The sequence below is a fragment of the Euprymna scolopes genome, chromosome 29 (assembly GCF_053919585.1).
Source record: "Euprymna scolopes isolate OS-2025 chromosome 29, ASM5391958v1, whole genome shotgun sequence".
NCBI classification, from domain to species: Eukaryota; Metazoa; Mollusca; class Cephalopoda; order Sepiida; family Sepiolidae; genus Euprymna; species Euprymna scolopes.
Genome location: NC_136510.1, coordinates 87,592,988 through 87,617,469, shown reverse-complemented (window position 1 = coordinate 87,617,469; position 24,482 = coordinate 87,592,988). Strand labels below are relative to the sequence as shown.

At 35.3% G+C, this 24,482-nt stretch overlaps 27 non-coding genes across 27 annotated transcripts; all 27 read right to left on the bottom strand.

The window, feature by feature from the left end:
- Positions 1–99: 99 nt before the first annotated feature.
- Trnas-gcu (transfer RNA serine (anticodon GCU)) lies at positions 100–181 on the bottom strand. The gene has a single exon. It is a non-coding gene; the product is annotated as a tRNA-Ser (tRNA).
- Positions 182–312: 131 nt separating this feature from the next.
- On the bottom strand, positions 313–394 carry Trnas-gcu (transfer RNA serine (anticodon GCU)). Its single transcript has one exon. It is a non-coding gene; the product is annotated as a tRNA-Ser (tRNA).
- A 131-nt stretch (positions 395–525) lies between these two features.
- Positions 526–607, bottom strand: Trnas-gcu (transfer RNA serine (anticodon GCU)). The gene has a single exon. It is a non-coding gene; the product is annotated as a tRNA-Ser (tRNA).
- A 131-nt stretch (positions 608–738) lies between these two features.
- On the bottom strand, positions 739–820 carry Trnas-gcu (transfer RNA serine (anticodon GCU)). Its single transcript has one exon. It is a non-coding gene; the product is annotated as a tRNA-Ser (tRNA).
- Positions 821–950: 130 nt separating this feature from the next.
- On the bottom strand, positions 951–1,032 carry Trnas-gcu (transfer RNA serine (anticodon GCU)). The gene has a single exon. It is a non-coding gene; the product is annotated as a tRNA-Ser (tRNA).
- A 131-nt stretch (positions 1,033–1,163) lies between these two features.
- Positions 1,164–1,245, bottom strand: Trnas-gcu (transfer RNA serine (anticodon GCU)). The gene has a single exon. It is a non-coding gene; the product is annotated as a tRNA-Ser (tRNA).
- A 131-nt stretch (positions 1,246–1,376) lies between these two features.
- Positions 1,377–1,458, bottom strand: Trnas-gcu (transfer RNA serine (anticodon GCU)). The gene has a single exon. It is a non-coding gene; the product is annotated as a tRNA-Ser (tRNA).
- A 344-nt stretch (positions 1,459–1,802) lies between these two features.
- Trnas-gcu (transfer RNA serine (anticodon GCU)) lies at positions 1,803–1,884 on the bottom strand. Its single transcript has one exon. It is a non-coding gene; the product is annotated as a tRNA-Ser (tRNA).
- A 344-nt stretch (positions 1,885–2,228) lies between these two features.
- Positions 2,229–2,310, bottom strand: Trnas-gcu (transfer RNA serine (anticodon GCU)). Its single transcript has one exon. It is a non-coding gene; the product is annotated as a tRNA-Ser (tRNA).
- Positions 2,311–2,441: 131 nt separating this feature from the next.
- Positions 2,442–2,523, bottom strand: Trnas-gcu (transfer RNA serine (anticodon GCU)). Its single transcript has one exon. It is a non-coding gene; the product is annotated as a tRNA-Ser (tRNA).
- A 131-nt stretch (positions 2,524–2,654) lies between these two features.
- On the bottom strand, positions 2,655–2,736 carry Trnas-gcu (transfer RNA serine (anticodon GCU)). Its single transcript has one exon. It is a non-coding gene; the product is annotated as a tRNA-Ser (tRNA).
- Positions 2,737–2,867: 131 nt separating this feature from the next.
- On the bottom strand, positions 2,868–2,949 carry Trnas-gcu (transfer RNA serine (anticodon GCU)). Its single transcript has one exon. It is a non-coding gene; the product is annotated as a tRNA-Ser (tRNA).
- Positions 2,950–3,080: 131 nt separating this feature from the next.
- Trnas-gcu (transfer RNA serine (anticodon GCU)) lies at positions 3,081–3,162 on the bottom strand. The gene has a single exon. It is a non-coding gene; the product is annotated as a tRNA-Ser (tRNA).
- Positions 3,163–3,505: 343 nt separating this feature from the next.
- Positions 3,506–3,587, bottom strand: Trnas-gcu (transfer RNA serine (anticodon GCU)). Its single transcript has one exon. It is a non-coding gene; the product is annotated as a tRNA-Ser (tRNA).
- Positions 3,588–3,718: 131 nt separating this feature from the next.
- On the bottom strand, positions 3,719–3,800 carry Trnas-gcu (transfer RNA serine (anticodon GCU)). The gene has a single exon. It is a non-coding gene; the product is annotated as a tRNA-Ser (tRNA).
- A 343-nt stretch (positions 3,801–4,143) lies between these two features.
- Trnas-gcu (transfer RNA serine (anticodon GCU)) lies at positions 4,144–4,225 on the bottom strand. The gene has a single exon. It is a non-coding gene; the product is annotated as a tRNA-Ser (tRNA).
- Positions 4,226–4,780: 555 nt separating this feature from the next.
- Positions 4,781–4,862, bottom strand: Trnas-gcu (transfer RNA serine (anticodon GCU)). Its single transcript has one exon. It is a non-coding gene; the product is annotated as a tRNA-Ser (tRNA).
- A 131-nt stretch (positions 4,863–4,993) lies between these two features.
- On the bottom strand, positions 4,994–5,075 carry Trnas-gcu (transfer RNA serine (anticodon GCU)). The gene has a single exon. It is a non-coding gene; the product is annotated as a tRNA-Ser (tRNA).
- A 131-nt stretch (positions 5,076–5,206) lies between these two features.
- On the bottom strand, positions 5,207–5,288 carry Trnas-gcu (transfer RNA serine (anticodon GCU)). The gene has a single exon. It is a non-coding gene; the product is annotated as a tRNA-Ser (tRNA).
- A 131-nt stretch (positions 5,289–5,419) lies between these two features.
- Positions 5,420–5,502, bottom strand: Trnas-acu (transfer RNA serine (anticodon ACU)). The gene has a single exon. It is a non-coding gene; the product is annotated as a tRNA-Ser (tRNA).
- A 2,431-nt stretch (positions 5,503–7,933) lies between these two features.
- Trnas-gcu (transfer RNA serine (anticodon GCU)) lies at positions 7,934–8,015 on the bottom strand. The gene has a single exon. It is a non-coding gene; the product is annotated as a tRNA-Ser (tRNA).
- A 129-nt stretch (positions 8,016–8,144) lies between these two features.
- On the bottom strand, positions 8,145–8,226 carry Trnar-gcg (transfer RNA arginine (anticodon GCG)). Its single transcript has one exon. It is a non-coding gene; the product is annotated as a tRNA-Arg (tRNA).
- Positions 8,227–11,513: 3,287 nt separating this feature from the next.
- On the bottom strand, positions 11,514–11,599 carry Trnas-gcu (transfer RNA serine (anticodon GCU)). The gene has a single exon. It is a non-coding gene; the product is annotated as a tRNA-Ser (tRNA).
- Positions 11,600–13,246: 1,647 nt separating this feature from the next.
- Positions 13,247–13,328, bottom strand: Trnas-gcu (transfer RNA serine (anticodon GCU)). The gene has a single exon. It is a non-coding gene; the product is annotated as a tRNA-Ser (tRNA).
- Positions 13,329–13,982: 654 nt separating this feature from the next.
- Positions 13,983–14,064, bottom strand: Trnas-gcu (transfer RNA serine (anticodon GCU)). Its single transcript has one exon. It is a non-coding gene; the product is annotated as a tRNA-Ser (tRNA).
- Positions 14,065–20,288: 6,224 nt separating this feature from the next.
- Positions 20,289–20,370, bottom strand: Trnas-gcu (transfer RNA serine (anticodon GCU)). The gene has a single exon. It is a non-coding gene; the product is annotated as a tRNA-Ser (tRNA).
- A 3,870-nt stretch (positions 20,371–24,240) lies between these two features.
- On the bottom strand, positions 24,241–24,322 carry Trnas-gcu (transfer RNA serine (anticodon GCU)). The gene has a single exon. It is a non-coding gene; the product is annotated as a tRNA-Ser (tRNA).
- Between the last annotated feature and the right edge of the window lie 160 nt (positions 24,323–24,482).

The window sequence follows — 24,482 nt, the reverse complement described above, 5'->3', positions numbered from 1 at the left end:
TATCACTGTACAACAAATATGTATAACTAGAGAAAATCCATTTGTGTATATTTCTATAATCAACTTTAAAAGTGTACCGAAAAGCAACAAAACAATTTACGACGAGGATTAGATTCGAACTCACGCGGGGAGACCCCAATGGATTAGCAGTCCATCGCCTTAACCACTCGGCCACCTCGTCAGATTCTGCAGAATAACTCTCCATAATGTCCTTATCACTGTACAACAAATATGTATAACTAGAGAAAATCCATTTGTGTATATTTCTATAATCAACTTTAAAAGTGTACCGAAAAGCAACAAAACAATTTACGACGAGAATGAGATTCGAACTCACGCGGGGAGACCCCAATGGATTAGCAGTCCATCGCCTTAACCACTCGGCCACCTCGTCAGATTCTGCATAACAACTCTCCATAATGTCCTTATCACTGTACAACAAATATGTATAACTAGAGAAAATCCATTTGTGTATATTTCTATAATCAACTTTAAAAGTGTACCGAAAAGCAACAAAACAATTTACGACGAGGATGAGATTCGAACTCACGCGGGGAGACCCCAATGGATTAGCAGTCCATCGCCTTAACCACTCGGCCACCTCGTCAGATTCTGCAGAATAACTCTCCATAATGTCCTTATGACTGTACAACAAATATGTATAACTAGAGAAAATCCATTTGTGTATATTTCTATAATCAACTTTAAAAGTGTACCGAAAAGCAACAAAACAATTTACGACGAGGATGAGATTCGAACTAATGCGGGGAGACCCCAATGGATTAGCAGTCCATACCCTTAACCACTCGGCCACCTCGTCAGATTCTGCAGAATAACTCTCCATAATGTCCTTATCACTGTACAACAAATATGTATAACTAGAGAAAATCCATTTGTGTATATTTCTATAATCAACTTTAAAAGTGTACTGAAAAGCAAAACACACTTTACGACGAGGATGAGATTCGAACTCACGCGTGGAGACATCAAGGGATTAGCAGTCCATCCCCTTACCCACTCGGGCACCTCCTCAGATTCGTCAGAATAACTCTCCATAATGTCCTTATCACTGTACAACAAATATGTATAACTAGAGAAAATCCATTTGTGTATATTTCTATAATAAACTTTAAAAGTGTACCGAAAAGCAACAAAAAAAAATACGACGAGGATGAGATACGAACTCACGCGGGGAGACCCCAATGGATTAGCAGTCCATCGCCTTAACCACTCGGCCACCTCGTCAGATTCTGCAGAATAACTCTCCATAATGTCCTTATCACTGTACAACAAATATGTATAACTAGAGAAAATCCATTTGTGTATATTTCTATAATCAACTTTAAAAGTGTACCGAAAAGCAACAAAACAATTTACGACGAGGATGAGATTCGAACTCACGTTGGGAGACCCTAATGGATTAGCAGTCCATCGCCTTAACCACTCGGCCACCTCGTCAGATTCTTCAGAATAACTCTCCATAATGTCCTTATGACTGTACAACAAATATGTATAACTAGAGAAAATATATTTGTGTATATTTCTATAATCAACTTTAAAAGTGTACCGAAAACCAACAAAACAATTTACGACGAGGATGAGATTCGAACTCACTCGGGGAGACCCCAGGGGATTAGCAGTCCATCGCCTTAACCACTCGGCCAACTCATAAGATTCTGCAGAATATCTCTCAATAATGTCCTTATCACTGTACAACAAATATGTATAACTAGAGAAAATCCATTTGTGTATATTTCTATAATCAACTTTAAAAGTGTACCGAAAAGCAACAAAACAATTTACGACGAGGATGAGATTCGAACTCACGCGGGGAGACCCCAATGGATTAGCAGTCCATCGCCTTACCCACTCGGCCACCTCGTCAGATTCTGCAGAATAACTCTCCATAATGTCCTTATCACTGTACAACAAATATGTATAACTAGAGAAAATCCATTTGTGTATATTTCTATAATCAACTTTAAAAGTGTACCGAAAAGCAACAAAACAATGTACGACGAGGATGAGATTCGAACTCACGCGGGGAGACCCCAACGGATTAGCAGTCCATCGCCTTAACCACTCGGCCAACTCATAAGATTCTGCAGAATATCTCTCCATAATGTCCTGGTCACTGTACAACAAATATGTATAACTAGAGGAAATCAATTTGTGTATATTTCTATAATCAACTTTAAAAGTGTACCGAAAAGCAACAAAACAATTTACGACTAGGATGAGATTCGAACTCACGCGGGGAGACCCCAATGGATTAGCAGTCCATCGCAATAACCACTCGGCCACCTCGTCAGAGTCTGCAGAGTAACTCTCCATAATGTCCTTATCACTGTACAACAAATATGTATAACTAGAGAAAATCCATTTGTGTATATTTCTATAATCAACTTTAAAAGTGTACCGAAAAGCAACAAAACAATTTACGACGAGGATTAGATTCGAACTCACGCGGGGAGACCCCAATGGATTAGCAGTCCATCGCCTTAACCACTCGGCCACCTCGTCAGATTCTGCAGAATAACTCTCCATAATGTCCTTATCACTGTACAACAACTATGTATAACTAGAGAAAATCCATTTGTGTATATTTCTATAATCAACTTTAAAAGTGTACCGAAAAGCAACAAAACAATTTACGACGAGGATGAGATTCGAACTCACGCGGGGAGACCCCAATGGATTAGCAGTCCATCGCCTTAACCACTCGGCGACCTCGTCAGATTCTGCATAATAACTCTCCATAATGTCCTTATAACTGTACAACAAATATGTATAACTAGAGAAAATCCATTTGTGTATATTTCTATAATCAACTTTAAAAGTGTACCGAAAAGCAACAAAACAATTTACGACTAGGATGAGATTCGAACTCACGCGGGGAGACCCCAATGGATTAGCAGTCCATCGCCTTAACCACTCTGCCACCTCGTCAGATTCTGCAGAATAACTCTCCATAATGTCCTTATCACTGTACAATAAATATGTATAACTAGAGAAAATCCATTTGTGTATATTTCTATAATCAACTTTAAAAGTGTACCGAAAAGCAACAGAACAATTTACGACGAGGATGGGATTCGAACTCATGCGGGGAGACCCCAATGGATTAGCAGTCCATCGCCTTAACCACTCGGCCACCTCGTCAGATTCTGCAGAATAACTCTCCATAATGTCCTTATCACTGTACAACAAATATGTATAACTAGAGAAAATCCATTTGTGTATATTTCTATAATCAACTTTAAAAGTGTACTGAAAAGCAAAACACACTTTACGACGAGGATGAGATTCGTACTCACGCGTGGAGACATCAAGGGATTAGCAGTCCATCCCCTTACCCACTCGGGCACCTCCTCAGATGCGTCAGAATAACTCTCCATAATGTCCTTATCACTGTACAACAAATATGATTAACTAGAGAAAATCCATTTGTGTATATTTCTATAATCAACTTTGAAAGTGTACCGAAAAGCAACAAAACAATTTACGACGAGGATGAGATTCGAACTGACGCGGGGAGACCCCAATGGATTAGCAGTCCATCGCCTTAACCACTCGGCCACCTCGTCAGATTCTGCAGAGTAACTCTCCATAATGTCCTTATCACTGTACAACAAATATGTATAACTAGAGAAAATCCATTTGTGTATATTTCTATAATCAACTTTAAAAGTGTACCAAAAAGCAACAAAACAATTTACGACGAGGATGCGATTCGAACTCTCGCGGGGAGACCCCAATGGATTAGCAGTCCATCGCCTTAACCACTCGGCCACCTCGTCAGTTTCTGCAGAATAACTCTCCATAATGTCCTTATCACTGTACAACAAATATGTATAACTAGAGAAAATCCATTTGTGGATATTTCTATAATCAACTTTAAAAGTGTACCGAAAAGCAACAAAACAATTTACGACGAGGATTATATTCGAACTCACGCGGGGAGACCCCAATGGATTAGCAGTCCATCGCCTTAAAACCTCGGCCACCTCGTCAGATTCTGCAGAATAACTCTCCATAATGTCCTTATCACTGTACAACAAATATGTATAACTAGAGAAAATCCATTTGTGTATATTTCTATAATCAACTTTAAAAGTGTACTGAAAAGCAAAAAACACTTTACGACGAGGATGAGATTCGAACTCACGCGGGGAGACCCCAATGGATTAGCAGTACATCGCCTTCACCACTCGGCCACCTCGTCAGATTCTGCAGAATAAATCTCCATAATGTCCTTATCACTGTACAACAAATATGTATAACTAGAGAAAATCCATTTGTGTATATTTCTATAATCAACTTTAAAAGTGTACCGAAAAGCAACAAAACAATTTACGATGAGGATGAGATTCGAACTCACGCGGGGAGACCCCAATGGTTTAGCAGTCCATCGACTTAACCACTCGGCCACCTCGTTAGATTCTGCAGAATAACTCTCCATAATGTCCTTATCACTGTACAACAAATATGTATAACTAGAGAAAATCCATTTGTGGATATTTCTATAATCAACTTTAAAAGTGTACCGAAAAGCAACAAAACCATTTCTGACGAGGATGAGATTAGAACTCACGCGGGGAGACCCCAACGGATTAGCAGTCCATCACCTGAACGACTCGGCCACCTCGTCAGATTCTGCAGAATAACTCTCCATAATGTCCTTATCACTGTACAACAAATATGTATAACTAGAGAAAATCCATTTGTGTATTTCTATAATCAACTTTAAAAGTGTACCGAAAAGAAACGAAACAATTTACGACGAGGAGGCGATTCGAACTCTCGCGGGGAGACCCCAATGGATTAGCAGTCCATCGCCTTAACCACTCGGCCACCTCGTCAGATTCTGCAGAATAACCCTCCATAATGTCCTTATCACTGTACAACAAATATGTATAACTAGAGAAAATCCATTTGTGTATATTTCTATAATCAACTTTAAAAGTGTACCGAAAAGCAACAAAACAATTTACGACGAGGATGAGATTCGAACTCACGGGGGGAGACCCCAATGGATTAGCAGTCCATCGCCTTAACCACTCGGCCACCTCGTCAGATTCTGCAGAATAACTCTCCATAATGTCCTTATCACCGTACAACAAATATGTATAACTAGAGAAAATCCATTTGTGTATATTTCTATAATCAACTTTAAAAGTGTACCGAAAAGCAACAAAACAATTTACGACGAGGATGAGATTCGAACTCACGCGGGGAGACCCCAATGGATTAGCAGTCCATCGCCTTAACCACTCGGCCACCTCGTCAGATTCTGCAGAATAACTCTCCATAATGTCCTTATCACTGTACAACAAATATGTATAACTATAGAAAATCCATTTGTGTATATTTCTATAATCAACTTTAAAAGTGTACCGAAAAGCAACAAAACACTTTACGACGAGGATGAGATTCGAACTCACGCCGGGTAAACCCCAATGGATTAGTAGTTCATCGCCTTAACCACTCGGCCACCTCGCAGATTCTGCAAAATAACTCTCCATAATGTCCTTATCACTGTACAAAATATGTATAACTAGATAAAATCCATTTGTGTATATTTCTATAATCAACTTTAGAAGTGTACCGAAAAGCAACAAAACACTTCACGACGAGGATGAGATTCGAACTCACGCGGGGAGACCCCAGGGGATTAGCAGTGCATCGCCTTAACCACTTGGCCACCTGGTCAGCTCCCAAACTAGCCCTATCTCATTTCCTTATTAATTTACAATAAATATGTATAACTAGATAAAAACCATGTTTTCTTATTTCTATAATCAACTTTAAAAGGGTAATGAACAGCAAACTAAACGGTTTACGACGAAAATGAGATTCGAACTCACGCGGGGAGACCCCAGTTGGTTAGCCGTCTATGGCCTTGACCACTCAGCCGCCTCGTCAGCTCCGCAGATTAGGCCTCTCACATTTCCTTATGACTTTACAATAAATATGTATAACTGAATAAAATCCATTTTTCTATAATCAACTTTAAAGGTGTTATCAACAGCAAACACAACAGTTTTCCACGAGGATGAGAGTCTAACCTACGCGGGGAGACCCCAACGGATGCGTAGTCCATCGCCTAAACCACTCGACCACCTCGTCAGCTCCCAGGAGTAGGTTTCTCTCATTTCCTTCTTACTTTACAATAAATATGTATAACTAGATAAAATGCATTTATTTTATAGAAATATCTATAATCAATTTTAAAAGTGTAATGAACAGCAAACAAACCAGTTAACGACGAGGATGAGATTCGAACTCACTGAGAGAGACCCAATGAATTGTCTATGTCCTTAACCACTCGGCCACCTCGTTAGCTCCTACGAGTGGGTATCTCTCATTTCCTTATTACTTTACAATAAATATGTATAACTTGATAAAATCCGTTTTTTTCTATTTCTATAATCAATTTTAAAAGTGTAATGAACAGCAAACAAACCAGTTAACGACGAGGATGAGATTCGAACTCACTGAGTGAGACCCAATGAATTGTCTATGTCCTTAACCACTCGGCCACCTCGTCAGCTCCTACGAGTGGGCTTCTCTCATTTCCTCATTACTTTACAATAAATATGTATAACTTGATAAAATCCGTTTTTTCTATTTCTATCATCAATTTTAAAAGTGTAATGAACAGCAAACAAAACAGTTTACGACGAGGATGAGACTCGAAATCACGTGGGGGGAGCGTAATGGATTAGCAACCCATCGCCTTAACCACTCAGCAATCTCGTCAGCTCCCAGGAGTACGCCTCTCTCATTTCCTTATTACTTTACAATAAATATGTATAACTACATAAAATCAATTTTAAAAGTGCAATGAACCAAACAAAACAGTTTATTACACGGATGAGAGTCGAACTCATGAGGGGTGACGCCAATGGATTAGCCGTCCACCCCCTTAACGACTCGGCCACCTCGTCGGAACCCACGAGCGAGCCTCTCTCATTTCCATATTACTTTACAATAAATATGTATAACTAGATAAAATCCATAATTTTATATTTCTATAATCAACTTTAAAAGTGTAATGAACAGCAAACAAAACAGTTTACGACGAGGATTAGATTAGAACTAACGCGGAGAAACCCCAATAGATTAGCAGTCCACCCCTTAACCACTCGGCAACCTCGTCAGCTATCAGGTGCAGGCCTCTCTCATTTCCTTATTACTTTACAATAAATATGTATAACTAGTTAAAATCAATTTTTTATATTTCTATAATCAATTTTAAAAGTGTAATGAACAACAAACAAAGCAGTTCACAACGAGGATGAGATTCGAACTCACCGGGGAGACCCCAATGAATTAGCAGTCCATCGCCTTAACCACTCGGCCACCTGTTCAGCTCCCAAGAGCAGGGCTCTCTCATTTCCGTATTACTTTACCATAAATATGTATAACTAAATAAAATCCATTTTTTTATATTTCTATAATCAATTTTAAAAGTGTAATGAACAGCAAACAAAACAGTTTACGACGAGGATAGGATTCGAACACACGCGGGGAGACCCCAATGAATTAGCATTCCATCATCTTAACCACTCAGCCACCTCGGCAGTTCCCAATAATACACCTCTCTCATTTCCGTATTACCTTACAATAAATATGTATAACTAGATAAAATCCATTTTTTTTTATATTTCTATAATCAATTTTAAAAGTGTAATGAAAAGCAAACAAAACAGTTTATGACAAGGATGAGATTCGAACTCACGCAGGTAGACACCAAGGGACTAGCAGTCCATCGCCTTAACAACTCGGCCATCTCGTCAGCTCCCAAGAGTAGGTCTCTCTCATTTCCGTATTAATTTACAATAAATATTATAACTAGATAAAATACATTTTATTTTATATTTCTATAATCAATTTTAAAAGTGTAATGAACAGAAAACAAAACAGTTTTCGACGAGGATGAGATTCGAACTCACGCGAGGAGACCCCAATGGATTAGCAGTCCATCGCCTTAACCACTCGGCCACCTCGCCAGTTCCCAATAATACACCTCTCTCATTTCCGTATTACTTTACAACAAATATGTATAACTAGATAAAATCCATTTTTTTATATTTCTATAATCAAGTTTAAAAGTTTTATGAACAGCAAACAAAACAGTAAGACGAGGATGAGATTCGAACTCTCGCGGGGAGACCCCATTGGATTCGCAGTCCATCACCTTAACCACTCGGCCACCTCGTCAGCTTCCAAGTGGAAGCCTACCTAATTGCCTTATTAGTTTACAATAAATCTATATAAATCTTTATAAATCTATATAACTTGACGTAATCCATTTTTTATATTTCTATAATCCACTTTAAATGTGTAATGAAAAGCAAACAAAATTGCTCACGGTGAGGACTTTGCGGTGAGACCCCATTGGAATAGCAGTCCATCGCCTTGACTACTCGGCCAACTCGTCGGCTCCCACAACGTATATACCGTAAGTTTATATTGTCTTTACAACAAATATGTATTACTAGATGAAATTCATTTTTTATAATAAACTTTAAAAGTGTAATGAAAAGCACACAAAACTACGAGGATGAAAAAGGAACTCACGTATTTATTGTTCATTTTCATTTCATTTCATTTAATTTTCAGATTCATTTCATTCCATTTATTGTTAATTTTAAATTTAAAACATATTTAGTGTTCATTTTGAGTAAAAGATATTTATTGTGCATGTTAATTTTAAAACATATTTATTGTTCATTTTGATTAAAAAGTTATTTATTGTTTATTTTGCTTTTAAACTATTTATTGTTCATTTTAATTTAAAAAAATAATTAGTGTTCATTTTGATTAAAAGATATTTATTGTGCATGTTAATTTAAAAAAAATATTTATTGTTCATTTGGTTAAAAAAATTATTAATTGTTCATTTTTATTTAAAAAAATATTTATTATTCATTTCAATTTAAAAAATATTTTTGTTCATTTTAATTTAAAAAAATATTTATTGTTCAATTAAATTAAAAAATATTTATTGTTCATTTTGATTAAAGGGTATGTATTGTTCATTTTAATTTATACAATATTTATTGTTCATTTTGATTAAAAAATTATTAATTGTTCGTTTTAAAAATGTTTATTGTTCATTTTTATCTAAAAAAATATTAATTGTTTATTTTGATTTAAAATATTTATGGTTCATTTTAATTAAAAAAAATATTTATTGTTTATTTTGATTAAAAGGTATTTATTGTTCATTTTAATTTTTAAAAATATTTATTGTTCATTTTGATTAAAAATGTATTTATAGTTCATTTTAATTAAAAAAATATCTATTGTTCACTTTAATTAAAAAATTATTAATTCTTTATTTAAAAAATATTTATTGTTCATTTTAATTAAAAGCATATTTTTGTTCATTTTGATTAAAAAGGTATTAATTGTTCATTTTAATTTAAAAAATGTGTATTGTTCATTTTGATTTTAAAAATATTTATTGTTCATTTTGATTAAAAAGGTATTAATTGTTCATTTTAATTTAAAAAATGTGTATTGTTCATTTTGATTTTAAAAATATTTATTGGTCATTTTGATTAAAAAGGTATTAATTGGTCATTTTGATTTAAAAAAAAAATTATTGTTCATTTTAATTTAAAAATATATTTATTGTTCATTGTTATTAAAACGGTATTAATTGTTTATTTTAATTTAAAAAATATATATTGTTCATTTTAATTTAAAAAATATTTATTGTTTATTTTGATTAAAAAGTTATTTTTTGTTCCTTTTGATTTAAACTCTCTCTCTCTCTCACACACACACACGCACAAAAACACTATCTATCTATCTATCTATCTATCTATCTATCTATCGATCTGACTAACTTTTTCCAGTATAAACAGACAGCTTAATTGTATCACATTGAGTTTGAAAATATTTCTCACTCTCTCCCCAAAAAGAGAGACATTCTGTTGTAATCAGAGTTAAGATTGAAGCAATCTCTCTCTATGTCTCTCTCCATCTAGTAAGAAAGAAAGTTCCATAGTATCACCGATGAGATTGAAACAATCACTCTCGCTGTCTCTAGCAAGACAGACAATTTCGTGGTATCCCAGTTCAGACTGCAACTAACAATGCTAAATACAATTGGTGAACTTTAATGTTATTGTAAACACGTAAAATAAATAAAAATGCTCGACGAGGATGCAATTCGAGCTCACGCAGGCAGACCCAAATGGAGCAGCAGTCCATCCATCACCTTATCCAATCTGCCACCTCGTCTAGATGTATACAGTAAACTTTGGCTTCCTTTAGCTTGAATTGTCAAATAGAAAGAAAACAAATAAATGTAATGTAAACAACATCTTGTTAATCTTTCCCATATAGTAGCGGTTTTACATCGAATTGGCGATATGCCTTGTTAGGGATAAATATGAGTAAAAAAAAAATGACTATCATGACATCACAATGTATTCAGACTTCGTAAAATCCCTCGACTTTGGAATTCTCGCAAATTTTTTTTTTTTTTTTAATTATCAGCTAAATAAAAATATACTTCAAAATATATAGGAAATATTGACCCAATGGGTCACAAGTAGTTTGATTAAAAATCGTTTTTGATGAAAACTGTTACGAAATGTTTTTTAAATATTGAGCGAGTAAAATGGTTAAAGTTGTTTACATAATTTGACATATTTATTTTTTTAATTGACGTCTAATAAGGATTAGTTCAAATCGTCTTTCTTCTTTTTTTTTCTTAATGGTTTGTAATGAAATTCTTACAGCTTTCTAATGCTTATTTTAAGTTTTCATTCATTATTGGTTGATTTGAGTGTTCGGCAAAACTTGTTTTGCTATTACCACATGCATGACGACACTTCACCATTAAACAGGCCTTTATTACTTTACGACGACCACCATCTGGGTTTAATGTGCCACTTACTTTTATTGAATTTTAAATATTGAAAGAGAACATACAACAGATACATAGTCGATCTATGCATACACGCACAGAAAAAAATAAATAAAAATATATTCGACGAGGATGAGATTCGAACTCACGCGGGGAGACCCCAATAGATTAGCAGTCCATCGCCTTAACCACTCGGCCACAGCTCATATTGTTTATGTAATTGGTGAACATTACCTTCATTGCTTATAACTAAGCTGTAGTTGATAAAAGCATTAATTGTCAAAAATACACTTGTGTTTTGATTCAGTTTCAATTTGCGATTGCTTAAACGCTTAAAAATGTCATTGGATGAAAGAGACGATTTTGTTGTATCATAGTCGAGTTTTAAACTCTCTCTCTCTCTCTCTCTCTCTCTCTCTCTCTCTCTCTAAAGAGAGACATTATTGAAACAATCTCTATGTCTCTCTCCGTCTCTGTCTCTGTTGTAAGAAAGACATTTTTATTGTATCCCAATTGAGACTGAAGCGATCTATCTCCGTCACGCATACAAAGACAACATGCAACTGACAACACACGAATGCAATTTAATGTCGTTAAAACACAAAATTGATAAACATTTACTCGACGAGGATGAGATTCGAACTCACGCGGGGAGACCCCAATGGATTAGCAGTCCATCCATCGCCTTAACCACTCGGCCACCTCGTCATGCTGAATGCTCTATGATGTTGACACTGCTGATGTTCTTTATGTAAACAGTAAACTTTGATTTCCTTAGAAAAAAAAATAGTGCACGGGTTTCAAGTCAACTTGAACACACATTTGCTTGGCCATTAAAGAGTCTCTTTATATAAAAGAAACAGTTTCGTTGATTAATACAATACAGGTAAGATTGAAACAATCTCTCTCTCTCTCTCTCTCTCTCTCTCTCTCTCTCTCTCTCTCTCTGTGTAGATAGTTCTTTTTAACAAAGCTTTTCTTGTTGAAGAATTTAGCAACTACTAAATGTTTAGTTGAAGAATATCTGTCCGTCATATGAACACATATAAAGTTACGCAGTTCTTTAACTTCTGCCTTGAGTGTTTGTAAAGGATTTCAGGTTAGTATTAGTATACACATAGATTCAAAAAAGTTGTCCAAAGCAAATACATAACAAATAAATGTTATCAAAGGCAAGATAATTTATTTTTCTACCTAATTGAGTCACTTTTTAGTGTGTTTACTTAATGTAACATGTTTCTTCAGCCCGAAAAGCATACAGCGTTTACTGATGTATTGAAAAATTTAAAATGGCGCCGGACTTTCTGTTTAACATGGTAAGTTTGGGAAAATAAGTTAAAAATAAAAAAAATATGTACAAAATACTGTTAAAAACACACCAAATGTCACGGTAACATATATTGAGCGAGTTTCTAACAGTATTTTGCATATTTTTAATTTTTAACTCTTTTTCCCAAACTTAACGTGTTCAGCAAAGAGTCGGGCGCCATTTGTAATTTTTCAATACATCGGTAAACACTGTATGTTTTTCTAGCTGAATAAACATGTTACATTAAATAAAAACATTTAAAAAAATTGTCCAGTTAGGTAGAAAAGTAACTTATCTTGCCTTTGATAACAATTTTTGTTGGAGTGCCGTCAATGTGTGGGTGCTCAATTTACATAAAATTCTTCATATCTTGGAAACTACTCGTTTGCTGGAATCTTAAACATTATTTTCGTTTTCAACATCCTCAAAAACTTATAAATGTCTTAATTTTCCAAGTTTTTTTTATAGCGTGGAAAGTCGATTGTCTGTCCCTTGCTGATCTTATATTCCAAACATTCCCAATAGGTGTCGCTAGCAGTGTATCATTCAAAAACAACATAGCGTGTTTTTCTTCGATAAAATGCCCCATAATATTTGATTTTCTATAATAAAAAAAAAACTACTTGATCGATTTACGTGATTTTTGGAATGACATTTTCATGCAGTGACAAGTACGTACATTATAAAGATTTTTTTCAGATTTTTATAGTAAAAAAGATTACTTGGGGACCATTTATAGACTTGCACCTTGTTTTTAAATGAAATTCTTACAGTTTTCTCATGCTTGTATTTAATTCTCATTCATTATTGACTGATTTGAGTTTTCGACAAAACTTGCTCGCTACTATCGCGTGCATGACGTCCCTTCACCATTGTAACAGACCTTTATTACTTGAGAACGGCCACCGCCTGGATTTAATGTATCACTTTCTAAAGTAAGTAGTAAATTAAACCCAGATTGTATTTTAAATATTGAAAGAGAACATAAAATCAGAGAGATAGTTAATGTGCATACACACACAGACAAAATAAATAAAAAATATATTCGACGAGGATGAGATTCGAACTCACGCGGGGAGACCCCAACGGATTAGCAGTCCATTGCCTTAACCACTCGGCCACCTCGTCACGACGCGACAGTTTGTTGTTGCCACTGCTGATAGTGTTTACGTAAACACACAACATCACCTTTCCCTTAGATGGTGAAGTATATTGACACAGCTTATATTGTTTATGTAAACGCTGAGCATTGCCTTCCTTTCTTATAGCAAAATTACAGTTGATAAAATCTTGAATATATATACCCGAAAATACATACAAAAATTCATATATTGAATTGTCAAGAATTCAGTTTAAATTTATGTTTGCTTGACCGCTTAAGAGTCGCACTGGATGAAAGAGACAGTTTCGTTGTATGACAGTCTCTCTCTCTCTCTCTCTCTCTCTCTCTCTCTCTCTATCTATCTATCTATCTATCTATCTATTTATCTTTCTAGTAAAAAAAAGACAGCTTCGTTGTATTTGAAACACTCTCTCACTCTCTCCCGAGAAAGAGAGACATTCTGTTATATAACAGTTTTAGATTGAAACAATGTCTCTCTATATATTTCTCCGTCTCTGTCTATTTAGTGACAGTTTCATTATATCATTGTATACCAGTTGAGACTGAAACGATCTGTCTCTGCCGCACTTACAGCGCGTACAAAGATACCATGCAACTAACACTGCATGAATTTGTGAATTTTAATGTAGTAAATACACAACATAAATAAAAAAAATTCTCGACGAGGATGAGATTCGAACTCACGCGGGGAGACCCCAATGGATTAGCAGTCCATCGCCTTAACCACTCGGCCACCTCGTCTTCTGGAATTCTGATATTCACACTCCTCATATTCCTTATGTAAACAGTAACCTTTGACTTCCTTTAGCTAAAATTATCATAAAGAAAAAAAATAGCGCACCACAAGTTTAAAGAATCTCTTTATATGAAAGAGGCAGTTTTGTTGTATTACAGTTAAGACTGAAACAATCTCCCCCTCTCTCTCTCTCTCTCTCTCTCTCTCTCTAAAAAAATAATTATATATATATATATATATATATATATATTTCTATGTCTCTCTCTGTTTCTATCACTCTCTATAGGAGAGAGAGTTTTGTTGTATACTAGTTGAGACAGTTTTGTTGTATCACTAGGTGTGTTAAGGGATAAACCATTAACATCCTCAGTTATGTCCCTTTGATTTCTAACTCTCCCTTGTAAGGAGTCATTTTCTTTCTCTTTCCCTTTTCTCTTTGAGTGAATAAACACGTGGTGAACTTTTCTCCTGTTGTGTCGACCTTCGTTATTTTTCTCGACTGCCAAATTATATCAAACATGTCAAGTGTAACAGGTTATGGGCCCAGGAGGACGCTAATGTTTGATGGCGATGAGAACAATTATGTAATGTTCGAAATAAAATTCATGGGACTTTTACACAGACTAAAATTGAAGGCTGAATTAAAAAAGGAAGATGGCGAGATAGACCAACAGAAAAATGAAGACATCTTTGCCGAACTTGTCCAAGTACTGGACGATAAGAGTTTAGCCCTGATTATGCAAGATGCAAAGGACAATGGAAAGAAGGCATTGAAAATCCTCAGGGAATATTATTTATCCCAAGGCAAACCAAAAATAATTGCTTTATATACGGACCTATCAACCCTCCGAAAAAATGACGACGAAGATGTCACAGGGTACGTAATACGAGCAGAAAAGTCAATTGCTGCCCTATGAAACTGTGGCGAGACAATTTCGGACCCGCTGGCGATAGCCAAGTTACTCAAAGGACTACCAGCATCATTTAATACCCTAAAAGCGATAATTACACAAAGAGAAACGCCCCAAACTCTGATAGAATTTAAAGCATCTCTCCGAGCTTATGAGGAAAACTCTACACAAAAAATCGAGGAGGAATCTATCATGAAAGCCTTACATAAAAAAGAGACCCCCCCATCATGTTTTCGGTGTAACAAAAATGGCCACTTCGCAAAAAATTGTCATAAGAACAGGTGGTGCAGATTTTGCGAAACCATGACACACGACACAAAATTCTGCAGGAAAATACAGCGGACTACTGCCGAAGAAAACAATCACTCATACTACAAGGTAAGAGTAAGCCCAAATGTCATTTCTGAAAATTTTGAACTATTAGTCGATTGTGGGGCTACTACACATATTATAAATGATAAAAAAAATTTATTAATATTGAGCATAACTTTAACCCAGAGGAACATTATATTGAGCTTGCTGACGGATCAAAAAACAATAACTTAGCGTTAAAGAAAGGAACGGCAAATGTATCGCTATATGATATAGATAAAAAGAGACACAACATCTATCTAAAAAACGCGCCTTATTCGTGCCTACATTTACACAAAATATATTGTCTGTCCAGGCCGCTGTAGGGAAGGGTTGCAACGTGAAATTTTCACAAAACCATGGCATGCTAAGCACCAAAGATGGCGTTAAATTCAAAATAAAGAAAAGAGGGAAACTTTATTATTTAAATAAATGTGTAACAAACAGTGTAAATAATACAAAACACGCTTTAAATACGTGGCACAAAATTTTGGGCCATTGCAATATTCCTGATATTTTAAAAATGTCAACTGTGGTTGAGAGAATGACCATTACTGAAAAAGACAGTAACACACCGTGCGAAACTTGTACCCTCGGAAAAATGCAGGATATCCGTTCAAGAAAACCAGACGAAAGAGCCAAGTACCCTTTGGAACTAGTCCACTGTGACTTGGCAGGTGGAATAGAGTCTGTCGGTATTGGTGGGTTTCGGTACGCCATAACATTTACGGACGATTTTTCAGGCTATGTAATGGCATATTTCCTAAGGAACAAAAGCAACACAGTCGATGCTACAAAACAGTTTTTTAGCCGATAGCGCTCCTTATGGAAATGTTAAGAGAATAAGAAGTGATAATGGTACTGAATTCACATCGAGAGAATTCAAATCACTTCTTATCCAACACAAAATCCGACATGAAACATCAGCGCCATATTCACCGCACCAAAATGGAACTGCGGAGCGGGGATGGAGAACTTTTTTCGAAATGTCGAGATGCATGCTTATAGAGTCCCATTTAACACACGAACTCTGGCCTTATGCTTTCCTGTGTGCAACCTACATCCGAAATCGATGTTATAACCATAGGATAAAATTAACACCTTATGAGGCATTAAAGAATAAAAAACCAAATGTTGAAAACATGAACATTTTTGGAACAATATGCTACGCTCACACTCAAAATAAAAAAAAAGTTAGACCCCCGGTCGGAAAGGGTATTTTTGTAGGCTACGACAAATACAGCCCAGCCTACTTTGTTTACTTTGACGAAAAGAAATCTGTAAAAAAGATACGATCAGTAATAAATTCGTCAGTAAGGGAGAGAACTCCGGCTATCCCAAAAAATAATTACATTGAACCAACTTTAATCCCCTCTATAAATACAAATCATCCCCAATTCAGTGAACACGAAACCAATGACCATGAAACAAATGAACTTGCCCATGATCCCCACCAGAGTAATGCTGAAAATAGTGAAAATCAAGTAGGGGAACAGACAAATAACAGAATTAATGACAATATTGGAAACAGAAATCAAAGATATCCACTAAGGCAGAGAAAACCGCCCCTTACCTAATAGACTATGACACCAGTAATAACCCAAGTGATGAAGAACATATAAACTCGTGTGAAACAAAAATTATCCCTGGATCATACCAGGAAGCCATTAATTCCCCGGATGCAAACAAATGGAAATTAGCAATGGAAAGGGAAATGAATTCCTTAAGGGAAAACAACACTTTCACGCTGACAACCCTCCCTGAAAACAAAAATGTAGTTGGGGGAAAATTGGTGTATAACATAAAAAAAGACGACAAAAATGATGATGAGTACAAAGCCAGATATGTTGCTAAGGGGTACAGCCAGATAAAGGACATAAACTATCACGAAACCTATGCACCTACCACAAAAATGACCACCATTAGAATCCTAATGCAATTTGCTATGCAATATGATCTAATAATACATCAGATGGATGTCAAATCCGCATACTTAAATGCCAATATAGACTGTGACATTTATACCCAACAGCCAGAAGGATACAGAGTTCCAGACAAGGAAAGACTTGTTTGGAAATTAAATAAGTCGCTCTATGGGCTAAAGCAGAGCGGCAAAAATTGGAACGACCTACTAAGCAAAGAACTTCTGCTGGAAATTTTAAGCAAAGCCTTATGGATCCATGCATGTTTGTTAAAGTAAACGAAGGTAAGAGAATCATTATCCTCGTATGGGTAGACGATATCTTAATCGCGGCAAATAGTTTAAACAATATAACAGAAGTTAAGACCCGACTCAAGCAGACGTTCGACATGAAAGACTTGGGGCAGATCTCGCGATTTCTGGGTGTAGATTTTATCATCGAAGGAAACAAAATAGAGATGAATCAGCGAGCATATACAGAAAAATTATTAGAAAAATTCGATATGTTAGACTGCAAGCCAAGATCAACACCCTGTGAACAAAAATTAACCTTTTCTCAGGAAGCGGAAGCCTTTGATCCCACTAGATACAGAGAGGCTATAAGAAGTTTGGTGTATCTATCAACTTGCACCAGACCTGACATTTCATGGGTTGTAAACAAATTATCGCAATACAATCAAAGTCCCAAAATTGAACACTGGAATGCAGTTAAACATGTATTCAGATACCTAAAGGGAACCCTTGTTTTTTTGTTTATCTTTCAGGAAATGTGAAAGCGGCCTGCAATTGACGGGATATACTGATGCTGATTGGGGTAGCTCTGAAGACAGAAAGAGTGCGTCAGGGTATTGCTTCTCCCTAAATGAGGAAGGACCAGTCATTGCCTGGAAAAGCAAGAAGCAGCCCACAGTAGCATTATCCACATGTGAGGCAGAATATACGGCAATGACGCCAGCTATACAAGAGGCACAATACCTTTCGCAGTTGGTAAATGAAATGGGCTACCCAAGGAAATGGGAACAAGCAATAGTATATTCCGACAACCAGAGTGCAATCTGCATAGCAAAAAATTCCATCACAAGCCAGCGGGTAAAGCACATAGATATTAAGTACCACTACATAAGGGACAAAATAAACAAGGGTATGATCAAATTAATCTATGTGCCGACTGACCAAAATACTGCAGATTGCTTTACTAAACCCATGGCTAGAACTCGCCTACATCGCGTAAAAGCAAAATTATAAGTTTAAGCGGAGGTATTAAGGGATAAACCATTAACATCCTCAGTTATGTCCCTTTGATTTCTAACTCTCCCTTGTAAGGAGTCCTTTTCTTTCTCTTTTCCTTTTTTCTTTAAGTGAATAAACACGTGGTGAACCTTTCTCCTGTTGTGTCGACCTTCGTTATTTTTCCCGACCGCCAAATTATATCAAACATGTCAAATGTAACAAGGTGTGTCGGAATTTTTTGGGAATTTTTTACAACCTTTACAGAAAACTGCGAATACAATATAAAAAAAAATCGTAATTTCTTTTTTTAAAAGTTGTTTGTTATATTTCTGTATGGAATATACTTCCAAAATAAACTATTAAATTTTTCTTAAAAAATAATAGAAATATTATTTTTTATTAAAAAAAAAAGTGTTTACAAAGTGCCTGCGCGCTCATGCAGCCATTTTTTTACGTAATAAAATGAATTGAATTTTACGAGTTAAATTTTTTCAATTTTTGCAATTTAAAAATCTATCAAAATTTTTCCATTGCCTCAATTCTTAAAATATTTGCAGGTTTAATGCGAAATTTTTTGCTCGTTCCAATAAACCGAATATAATATTCTAGACAAACGTTTTTTTTTAATTAGCCCCCCCCCCTATTTTTAAATGTCTATTAAAATGAAAATAATTAATTTTCTTACCTCAGATTTATATATCACAAATTGAAGATAAAAGATCAATAAATAAAATAATCTAATTTAAAACAAAAAAAGAATAGTTTTGTGCAAATTTACCTGTAAAGTCAAAAGTTTAAAGCCTTTCATTAAGCCACGTTGATTTTCTTTAAGTGAAACCTCACATTTTTATAATTTTGTCCTGAAAAGATTGAATACCTACAATAATTTTTTCTGCTTCATTCAATGTTTTTTTTTTTTAGATTTAAAAATAAAATCACTCCATCAAGAAGAATAAAATATATTAAATAAAAAGACCCACGCATTCCTTTAAGAGAATTAAAAAAATGGAAAATCGGTCGAGTGGGATTTTTTTAACGGCATAAACTGATAAGTGAAATGTGATCATTTTTCAAGTTACGATGGCCCAACTTTTGTTTACAGCCAGCAATAGAAAGGGAGATTAATTCTGGCGCTAAAGGGAATCGAAGTTCCCAACTCGAATAAAACGAGACATTTGTCTCCCTTTATTCCAGTTCTGAAACACTTGGTGCCGCGGTATTTTTTAAACCTTGCTTAAAAAAGAGTTTTCAAACTAATAGGTTCCACTTTGTCAACTAAGCACCAACCCCTGTCCTCTACGTGTTTTACAAATATTTTAATAGAATGTGCTCTGAAGGATTCCTTTTACTTGTGCCTCTCGACATAAATATCCCCGACAAATCCGCTTAGCAACAAAATCTCACCTCTTTACTGTTGATGTCTCTAAATACCAGAAAGCTTTCTATTCTAATAATGTCTTCCCTCGAACAGCTAGACTTTGGAATTCCCTTTCTGCTCCCTGCTTCCCTTGCTGTACTGATATGCAGAAATATAAATGTAACGTAAACTAAGATTTTGTTAATCTTTCCTAGGCATCGTCCCAACTAGTAGCCAAATGGCGATATGCATTGTTAGGAGTAAACTTGAGAAAAAAATGTCTATCACGAAATCACAATGTATTCAGATTTTGTAAAATCCCTCTACTTTGGAATTAATGTAAATAAAATAAAAAAAAAACCCTAAGCACAGCGCGTACAAAGATACCATGCAACTAACACTGCATGAATTTATGAATTTTAATGTAGTAAATACACAACATAAATAAAAAAATATTCTCGACGAGGATGAGATTCGAACTCACGCGGGGAGACCCCAATGGATTAGCAGTCCATCGCCTTAACCACTCGGCCACCTCGTCTTCTTGAATACTCTCTCATGTTCACACTCCTCATAATCTTTATGTAAACAGTAAACTTTGACTTCCTTTACCTAAAATTATCATAAAGAAAAAAAATAGCGCACCACAAGTTTAAATTACATTTAAATACACATTTGCTTGGTCGGTATCTTTATATGGAAGAGGCAGTTTTGTTGTATTACAGGTAAGACTGAAACAAATCTCTCTCTCTTTCTTTCTCTCTCTCTCTCTCTCTATCTCGCTCTTTTTCTCTCTATATATCTATCTATCTATCTATCCATCTCTTTCTATGTCTTTCTCTGTTTCTGTCACTCTCTATGAGAGAGAGAGAGAGAGAGAGAGAGAGAGAGAGAGAGAGAGAGAGAGAGAGAGAGAGAGAGAGAGAGAGTTTTATTGTATACTAGTTGAGACAGTTTTGTTGTATCACTACGTGTGTCGGAATTTTTAGGAATTTTTTACAAACTTTACAGAAAACTCCGAATAAAATATAAAAAAACCCGTAATTTCTCTTTTTTAAAGTGGTTTAAAAATCTATCAAAATTTTTCTATTGCTTCAATTTTTAAAATATTTGCAGCTTTAATTCGAAATTTTTTGCTCGTTCCAATAAATCGAATATAATATTCTAGCAAACCGTTTTTTTTTTAATTCACCCCCCCCCAAGTTTTAAATGTCTATTAAAATGAAAATAATTAATTTTCTCACCTCAGATTTATATATCAAAAATTGAAGATAAAAGATCAATAAATAAAATAATCTAATTTAAAACAAAAAAAAGAATAGTTTTGTGCAAGCTTACCTGTAAAAAGTCAAAAGTTTAAAGCCTTTTCTTCAAGCCTCGTTGATTTTCTATAAGTGAAACCTCACATTTTTACAATATTGTCCTGAAAAGATTGAATACCTACAATAATTTTTTCTGCTTCATTCAATGTTTTTTGTTTTGTTTTTTTTAGATTTAAAAAATAAAATCACTCCATAAAGAAGAAGAAAATATATTAAATCAAAAGCTCATGTGTTCCTTTAAGAGAATAAAAAAAAAATTGAAAATCGGTCGAGTGGAATTTTTTTAACGGCAAAAACTGATAAGTGAAATGTGATCATTTTTCAAGTTACGATGGCAAATGTTGACTAACTTTTGTTTACAGCCAGCAATAGAAAGGGAGATTAATTCTGGCGCTTAAGGCCACCGAAGTTTTCAACTTGAATAAAAGAAGAGATTTGTCTCCCTTTATTCCAGTTGTGAAACATTTCGTACCGCGGTATTTTTTAATCCTTGCTTAAAGAAGTATTTTATTTAAAAAGGACATGGAATATAAAATATAAATATGGATAACTTTTTAACAATAAAGAATGGAAGTACCCATTGATTAGTATTTTTTTATAGATAAGTGATTTTTTGGAATTTATATATATATATATATATATATATATATATATATATATATATATATATATATATATATATATATATTCGGAGTAAGTCGAAATTCGTTGATTTTCTTGAATTCTTTTTTAAAGAAAACCGATTAAAAAAAAAAAAGAAATATTGCATATTTTGCTATTAAACCTTTTATTATTTTAAAATTCGGTCTTTTCTCCTTTTATGAAAAAAAATAGAGTTTGAATTACATTTTTAAAGCAGTTATAATCTTCGGAAGATAATAAGTCTAATTATTCAAGTTTTTATCACGCATTTTTAATGGCGATTTTTTGACACTGCAATTGTATCACAGTTAAGATAAAAAAAAAAACCTTTCACACGCACACACATAGGCACACACACTCACACACCTAGGCACGCGCACGCACACACACACACACACACACACACACACACACACACACACACACACACACACACACACACACACACACACACACACACACACACTACCCTATCTCCCTCTTTCCCTCCCTCCTCCTAGTCAGGTGGTTTCGTTGTATCGCAGTTGAGACTGAAACCATCTCTCTCTTAGTGTCACTTTCTCTCTCTTTCCGGAAGATCACACACGCGCGTGCGCGCCCTCACAGACGCATACACTCAGACACACTGTCGTTCTACTGCAGATATTTTAACAGTCATTTCTGAAAGCATATACCATATACTGGATAAAGCGGACTGAGCCAGGAATGCAGCTCCTGATATATCCAAACCCTTTGACAGTCTGCCACGAAGGGCTGCTAATGAAAATGAAATTGAACGGTATAACTGGACGTATACTAAATACAATTACATCCTTCTTAGAGAATAGGATCATTCAGGTTGTCATTGATGGACGTACCTTCAAGCAGCATAACCTTAATGCGGGAGTGCCTCAGAAGTCTATCCTTGGACAACTATTACTCTTATTATTTATAAACGACATCGCTGATAGGATTGTGTCCGAGATGGGTATATTTGCTGATGATACAACGCTCTATAACATGCATGAGGGGAGAATGGATCTACATAAATCTAACACAATGCCATATTCGTTAGAAAATAACCTCCAGACAGCAGTGGAATGAAGTCACAGATGGATGGTAACATTTAATGCAAGTAAGACTAACCCCTCCCCTTTCACAATTACAAGACACCTGTCCAACGACTTACGCACATGAAAAATAACACCCTACGTGAGAATTCTTCCTTAAAACTCTTCAGCCTAACATTTGCGGGCAATATGAACTGGAACAAATACATAGAGGACATTGCATAGACTACGGCAAAGAAAGTGGGTTCCCTCTATTGAGCTAGAAGACTACCCATACCTGAGAGTATCCTGTACCTTTACAAGATCATCATTTGCCCATGCATGGAGTATTTTTGTTCCATCTGGGCTGTTGCATCTACTACTTGCTGTATAGGGTCGAAAAATTAGTTTTCAAACTAATAGGCTCCACTTCGTCAACTAAGCACCAACCCCTGTCCCATCGCCGCAATGTGGCATCTCTCTACGTGTTTTACAAATATTGTAATAGAATGTGCTCTGAAGGACTCCTTAAACCCGCTTAGCAACAAAATCTCACCTCTTTACTGTTGATGTCTCTAAATACCAGAAAGCTTTTTATTCTAATAATGTCTTCCCTCGAACAGCTAGACGTTGGAATTCTCTTTCTGCTCCCTGCTTCCCTTGCTGTACTGATATGCAGAAATATAAATGTAACGTTAAGTAAGATTTTGTTAATCTTTCCTAGGCATCGTCCCAACTAGTAGCCAAATGGCGATATGCATTGTTAGGAGTAAACTTGAGAAAAAAATGTCTATCACGACATCACAATGTATTCAGACTTTGTAAAATCCCTCTACTTTGGAATTAACGTAAATAAAATTAAAAAAAACTAATTATCAACTAAATAACAAATATACTTTAAAATATATCACAAATACTGACCCAGTGGGTCACGAGTGGTTTGATCTTTCATTAAAAATCTTTGTTGATAAAATCTGTTATGATTTTTTTTTAAATATTGAGCGAGTAAAATGACTAGAATTGCTTACGTTTTGACATATTTATATATATTTTTAATTGATTTCTAATAAAAATCATAAACCTAGTTCAGTATAAATAAAGTCGTGTTTCTTTTTTAATTGATTTTTAATGAAATTCTTACAGTTTTCTGATGCTTATTTTTAATTCTCATTCATTATTGACTGATTTGAGTTTTCGACAAAACTTGCTTGCTACTACCGCGTGCATTGCATGACGTCACTCCACCACTGAACAGGCCTTTATTACTTGAGAACGGCCACCGCCTGGATTTAATGTATCACTTACTAAAGTAAGTAGTAAATTAAACCCAGATTGTATTTTAAATATTGAAAGAGAACATATAATCAGAGAGATAGTTAATGTGCATACACACACAGACAAAATAAATGAAAATATAGTCGACGAGGATGAGATTCGAACTCACGCGGGGAGACCCCAATGGATTAGCAGTCCATCGCCTTAACCACTCGGCCACCTCGTCATGACACGACACTCTCTTGTTGCCACTGCTGATATTGTTTATGTAAAAAGACAACATCACCTTTTCCTTAGACGGTGAAGTATATTGACACAGCTTACATTGTTTATGTAAACGCTGAGCATTACCTTCCTTGCTTATAGCAAAGCGGTAGTTGATAAAA